Source organism: Alexandromys fortis, unplaced genomic scaffold, assembly GCF_014885135.2.
Source record: "Alexandromys fortis isolate MF-2015 unplaced genomic scaffold, M_Fortis_MF-2015_v1.1 scaffold_24, whole genome shotgun sequence".
Taxonomy (NCBI): domain Eukaryota; kingdom Metazoa; phylum Chordata; class Mammalia; order Rodentia; family Cricetidae; genus Alexandromys; species Alexandromys fortis.
In genome coordinates this window covers 11,356,990-11,364,073 of record NW_026067906.1, presented here as the reverse complement: position 1 = coordinate 11,364,073, position 7,084 = coordinate 11,356,990, and the positions used below count along the sequence as shown (strand labels likewise).

The window sequence follows — 7,084 nt, the reverse complement described above, 5'->3', positions numbered from 1 at the left end:
TTTTTTTTTTTTTTTTTTTGATTTCCTAAAGATACTGTTGCCCTCAGTCAGCAGGAAAAAATTTTAAGAATACAACATTCCCAAGAGGTGGGTGGTTATGTATAATTGTTTAGAGGGGATTGGTTACAAGTTGTTGTTGGTAATGAACAGGAAAAAGGTAAACAAAGGAAATTAGACTCAAGGTTCTTGTTTTGAAAAGAAAAAAGTGGAATATAGACATGATAGGATAAAAGGATAGATTACTAAATCTACCCTGAAAAGAAAAAAAGGGAGGATGTAGATATAAGATAAAAAGGTAGATTATAGAATCTACTTTTAAAAAGCAGCTACTAATTTCTAAATGTTTTATAATGAATAGATTTTTGTATATTGTATACAAATTTTATATATTGATACAAATTTGAGATTAATTTTGTTAGAACATATTGTACATACATTTTTACTCTTGGTCAAGGTATTGGACCTATACAGCTCATTTAACAATGTAATGCAAATTTCTAGTCCTTGAAAATTATTATTACCTACTGTTTAGGATAATAAGAAAATGCAGATTAGTAGTTAATCACTTATTATAATTAAACTTGTAGTCTCATTAGGTATATTTTCAAGGTAAGACAAAGATATATTTTAGATACGTTATCTCCAAAAACTTCAGAGATCTACAGAATATGGCATTTAAAGTGTTTTAATAACATAGACTCTTCCCACACACACACAAAGGATTTCTCTGTAGCTTTGAAGCCTGTCCTGGAACTAGCTCTTATAGACCAAGCTAGCTTCGAACTAACAGAGATCCACCTGCCTCTGCTTCCCAAGTGCTGGGATTAAAGGTGTGCACCACCTGGCACATAGACTTTTTTTTGACAATGGGATATGTTTGTTCCTGGCAGCACCAATCTACTTCAGAAAAGATAATGGGCATCAAAGAAACTCCACAAGAAGTTTACATTCTTCATGGTAAAAGTAAGCACTGGGCAAGAAAATGCCCTTGCCTGGACTGCTGACAGTATGCTGTTGTAATTGCACAAGCAGAACACAAAAGAAAGTAACTGCCAAACATTCTCAAGACAAGGCAGGAGGGCCCTTCTGAATATCCTGCTTCACAGAAAAGTCTGTCAGATAAGCTAAGCTGGCAGGCCAAGGATGGATGCCCCAACGCTGCAGAGGAACTTTGGGTGATTCTCCAGGCAGCCAGCTGTTTCTGTCATTTCTCATTTTGTGGAAATAATTTGCTTGCACTTCATGCTTACTCAGTTAATATTATTTCCTTCTTGCATCTCTGAGGGAGTTGAAGACTCATTAGTTAATAGTTTTCCTTGTTTACCTGACGCAGAAAGCAAGTTATGGAGCCAGGCGATAGTGGTGCACTTAGAAGGCAGAGGCAGGCTGATCTCTGTGAGTTTGAGGCCAGCCTGATCTACAAGAGTTAGTTCGAGGAAGGCTCCAAAGTTACAAAGAAACCCTGTCTTGAAAAACCAAAAAAAAGTAAGATATAATAGAAAGTGAGTTAGGTACAAGACTTTGAACTCACTAAGAGAAGAGAAGTTATGGAGTATTTTCTCTGAATTTGTCAAATGCAAATGGACTAGACATTATTGATGCATTTACTGTCTGTATATATTGTATGTAGTTATTGTACTTATTGCATATAGTTATTCCTATATTAGTTATAGCCTTTTTATTTTAGACAAAAAGGGGAAATGTAATGGTATTTCATTTGTATTTTAATAAATAAAACTTGCTTGAAGATCAGAACACAAAGCAGCCACCTAGTCAGCCATACAGGCCAGGCAGTGGTGGCACACACCTTTAATTCCAGCACCACACTAGTTAGCCACAGAGGCTGGGCAAAGGTGGTGCACACCTTTAATCCTCGCACTAGAGAGGAATATAAGGTGGATGAGACAGGAAATCGCTCTTTCAATACGAAGATTCTGTAGCGGTAAGAGCTCTCTAGTGGCTTGACTGCTTTCCTTTTCTGATATTCAGGCTGAACCCCAATATCTTTCTCTGGGTTTTTATTATTCATAATACACATGCATGCATGAGTGCATACAAATATGCTCATACATACAAGCACACACAAAGAGAAATGTTTAGAAGCCTTTTAACTGAAAAACCACTGAATTCTAGAATAAAACAGAGAGGAGACATCTTCATGGTTTAGACTCACCCACATTACTAGAGAATTGTTCAAAAAAAAAATGTTACAGTAACTTGAAAACTCCTTGGCTTTTGTTTTCCAAAGCAATGAACAGAAAAGTGTGGTGATAACAATAATTTCTTTTAAGACAAAGTCTAGGGGTTGGAGGGATGGCTCAGCAGTTAATAGTACTTGCTGCTCTTCCAGAGGACCCAAGTTTGGTTGACAGCACCCTTATCAAGTGACTCAGCATAAGCTATAACTCCAGGTCCAGGGGATGGATGCCCTCTTCTGGTCTCCATGGGCACCTGCACTCATGAGCACCCTGACACACATGTACTCATAATTAAATACATATTTCTAAAAATTTTACAGGGCCAGATTTTCTGCCACTCATATCCCTTAGTTAAAGTTTTACAATTCTGAGGAATCTAGCATTCCTTTTGATCTATGACAAGAGACAGTAACACAATTAAGATTCACTTCTTTCAGAAAACATTTTCCCTCAAAGGAAACTACCTGTGGGTAATGGTGGGGAACTCCTGTAAAAGGAGCACCAGATCAGGAATTCAATGTCAAGTCTGACTACAAAGAATTTTCTTTTCTTTTGTTTGACTAATCTACCACTCATTCCCAAAACTATTTGCGGGGCGAGGGGAAGTGCTTTTTGAAACAGGTTTCTCTGTGTAGCCCTGGCTGGCCTGGAACTCACTCTGTAGACCAAGCTGGCCTCAAACTCAGAGCTCTGCCTGCCTCTGCCTCAAATGCTGGGACTAAAGCATGTGTCACCACTGCCTGGTTTTCTCTACTTTTAACTAAGTTGCTAAGCCAGCCTCTTGTTTTGCATTTATTTATTAATTTATTCAGATGGGTAGTGCTTGTGTCACAAAGGAGAGTATGTACGCGTGCGTGTGAGCGTGTGTATGTGAGTGTGTGTGTGCATGTGTGTGTGTCTGTGCGTGATGACCAGAGGACAACTTAAGGAAGCTGGCAAAGCTGGCAGTCAGCAGAGCTCAAACTCAAAACTCAGGCTATCAGGTTTGTTAACAAATGCTTTTACCAGCTAAGTCTCCATGTCAGCATGCTCAAGCTGATCGTGAACTCATTCTGCAAATCAAGTGGGCTTTGACCTTGTGATCCTCTTGTCTCAGACTCCCAAGTAGCTAGAATTACAGGCCTGCACCACCAGGTCTGGTTTTGGTCCATTCTGTCTCATCCTCTTAAGATACCAGGTTACCTTCAGATACACAACCTACTCCAAAGCGTAACATAAAAATGCCCTTCTCTAAGCAGTTCCCAGGTTAAATGACTTGTTCCCTTTATCATCTCACTACTTGTGCCTACTTTGAAAGACACTATCACACAGTCCAATTGTTCTCCAGCCAAGTATCTGGGATTACGTTTTTATTCATACAATAACTGATAAACAAAGTGGTTGTTGCTATTTTGGAGAGTTTTCACTGCTGGTGAATAACAAAATGGATTATTGCTATTGTGGAGCATTTACATCGCCTAGAAAGATAACAAACATAAACTTATTTAGGGTAAAGCCTGGGCATATGGAGTTCCAAATTAAAGACTTCTTCCCTTTGAGGTGTATAACTCACAACATGTTTTGGGAAGAAAAAAAGAAAAATCGCCAAATCTTCTAAATTGAAATTTGATTTCATACATTTTTGAGGGTCTGCAGTATCAACTAAGGCAGAAGAATAAATCTAACGTCTCTTATGTGGTTATTATATACTGACATGAGATCTACACACATTGTCCATATATTTACCCATGGTTCCGCCCACAAGAAAACTACTTCAACCACAATTGCTTGAATTAAGTACTTCTGATGATCTTCTTGCATGCAGTCACCTACATTAAAAGTTTCTCAGAGGTTTGTGGGGTTTTTGTTTGGTAAGTTTTTTAGGATAGAATCTCAAGGCTAGCTGTAAATCCAAGGTGTCCCTCCCTCCTCTATCTCCCAAGTGCAGATCACCAGCCAACACCACACCCAGCATGTCGGTAGCCCAAAGTTGTACTTATGTCTCATTTGTAGGTCATAGTTATAAGAATAAGGTATGATCTTATCCTCACTTTTGATTACCTGGTATTCCAAGATTATTGTTATTCATGTTTTCAACTTTGGATATAATACAAATGTCAAAATATAACTCTTCAAGTATTGCTGTAAGGGCAAAAGTTTTCAAAAATAATAATGCAAAACATCTATAAATTCTTTGTCTAAATTATCAATTGCTGATGAATTAGTAATTGCCCAAACCAAGTTGAAATGTACTATGCCCACTCAATGTTTAGTTAACATTTTGCAACAAAGATCTTTGTGTAATGGCACATTTGTAAATTTACAATTGTCTCAATTTTTTAAAAAGCAGCCCGAAGAGAACTTCATCTCAAAGGACTGCATAGCTCTCTCCAAAGCATATATTTTTAACTGTCAATTCAAAAAAGAATTCAGAAAATTTTGAATTTTTTCTAAATATATATAAATTTTTATATTTTATAAAAATGATATTAAAAATGTAGATATTTTACCAAATATCTAAGTCATATGAACATGTTAAGAAACATTCACTTGCTTCAAAAATACAACAAAAATCAGGCAGTGGAATACACATGGCAGACAGAAGGTTGAGACAGGAGGATTTTGCCAAGTTCCACGGCCAGCCTTAGCCTTGGTATAATAATGAATACCATGGCCAGCTAGGCAACACAGCAATTCCCTGTCTCAGAAAACAAAAGTAAACAAACAACAAAGTTGAAATGAAAAGACATTTGCACAGATGAGACATTCAGTAATGACCACAACTCAATGAAAGGAGTAAACCATGCCCAGTTTTAATTAGATAATCATTTCTAGGCACCTGTGTTGATCTTTGTGGCTCAAACTGTTCAAACGGAATTTGACCGCAACAACTTAATCTCCATAATTAAAGACCTTTACGTAGGTCTTAAGTTTCATCTATTCCCTGTACTGGCACTTTAAACAAGCATACTGTAGTCATTCTGCAGACTTGCTACCAAAAGAAAGAGTAACATATTTGAAATCGGTTGCGTTTTTAATAGAGCGCATTTTAAATAGCATGGCCTTTTCCTTCCTTCGCCAACCTGTTCTATAAAACTAGCGTCTTAAGAACTGCAAAGCAGGTTCTAGCAAGCAAGCGTAGCAACTGATCCCAGTCTCTCTACATGATCAAATTTAGATGAAACCCTAAGGGAGAAGAAAACATAACAAGCAATTTACCTGTTCCTAGCTTGCTCTTTGGAATCCTTAAAGTGGCAGAAACTTTTTAAAATGGTTATCTTTAAAAAAAAAAAAAAAAAAAAAAACTTTAAGTTGCACTAAATTGGGGCTAATTACTTTAAAAAAAAAAAAGCTCTACTATATCCAAGACATTCTAACACTACTAAATGTTACTTAAGTCTTCCAGCAGCAAAAAGGCAAAAACTCCATTAAGTTATTTAAAGCAGATCTGTTCATATCATCGGATAACTTGTCCCATCTGTTTAGAGAGTAACCTAAGTTACTTACTTCAGACGGCTTTCAGTTAAAATGAAATTAGGTTATGTTTCACAACGCAGATGTCGCCCATAAAGAAGTGTTAGATGACTTTAGTGAATGGAAAATCTGCATCTACTGTTGCTTCGCATCCGCCGGTCTTGATTGGGTTGCTCAATGAACCAGAAGCATGCTCCCTACCAAACTCCCTGGCACCTGACCGCTCTTTCCACAACGTAGCAGCAAACAAAACGGAAAGAAAAATAAATGCAACGAAGACCCCGCCTTTTCTCCTGTGTGGCAAGAGGGCCACCGGAGGTGAGGTTGAGGGAACACCGCGACACTCTCTGCAAAGGCGGGTGCGGTCTGCAGAGAGCGGCACAGCCTCTTCAGGGGCTGTCACAGGAAAACCCCAAGCCTTGTCCTAAACCGCCCCGAGCGACAAAGCGCCAGGTCTTCCCCCGCTCGCGGGGGGCTTCCGGCGAGCCCCGCCATCGCCCTGTCAAACTTCGGGAGGGGCAGACACTCGGGACCCAGAACGCAGAGCCGCCCCCGCCCCCATCCCAGGTCCCCGCTGGGCTTTGTACCGCTGCAGACGCACCTACCGTGGGCCCCAAAACACGCCACCCCCGCCAGCCTTGCCAATCTCCCTTCTCGAAGGGACAAAGGAGCGGGGAGAGGAACTCGCGGCGCGGGGTGCCCGGGAGCGCCCACAGCCCGAGCTCGGAACATGGGACAGAGGGAGTACAGTCACCCCAAAGGCACGACTCCGCTGCCCCCCAACTCCAGGGACGAGCGCCACTCACCGATGCGGAGCCCCTGAGGAGGCGGCTCGCCGGGAGCAGGCTTCCGCGGGATCACGGTGACCCCCGAGCCCGGGGTCCTAGTGTCCGGTGGGACCCCCCAACTTCTCTCGGTGGCGGCGGCCGGCGGCAACTGCGAGCCAGCCCCGGCGGAGGGCGCAGTCTAGCTGCGGCGGGGGCTCGGCCCCGAGCGGCGCGGGAACTCGGGTCCCTCGGCCCCGCGGGCCAGGGCGGGCCCCCCGTTTCCTCCCCTACCGCCGGCGGCTCTCGGCAGCGGCCAAGTCGAACGCCTCTGCCGCTCGGGCTGCCGCTGCCGCTACCACCGCCGCCCAGCTGGGAGCGCGTCGCAGCCGAATGCTGTCATCCGCCTTGACGCCGCCTCGCTGGCCGCCACGAGCCGCCACGAGCCTCCACCTTCCAGGCCCCGCCCCCTGTCGCCCCGGCCCCGCCCCCCAGCTCCAGCTCCCGACCCCGCCCCCTTCCCGTCACGTGACGCCGCAAGGGGGCGGGCCTGGGTATCGGCTGCGGACTCGGAGCCTAGTGCCGTGGCTGCAGCCCGGACCCTGGCTGTGACAGCGAGCAGTCGTGGTCACCTCGCCTCCTGGTGCTCCTCGGGAGGTCCTGACGTCG

At 43.0% G+C, this 7,084-nt stretch overlaps 1 protein-coding gene across 6 annotated transcripts in view; it reads right to left on the bottom strand.

The window, feature by feature from the left end:
- Positions 1-6,856, bottom strand: part of Osbpl8 (oxysterol binding protein like 8) — a 120,312-nt gene extending 113,456 nt beyond the window's left edge. For all 6 annotated transcript variants that reach the window (XM_050135456.1, XM_050135459.1, XM_050135457.1 and 3 more), the window contains exon 1: positions 6,458-6,856. The gene's annotated coding sequence lies outside the window, so the exon portion shown is untranslated. The remainder of the gene's footprint in view (positions 1-6,457) is intronic.
- Positions 6,857-7,084: the final 228 nt, after the last annotated feature.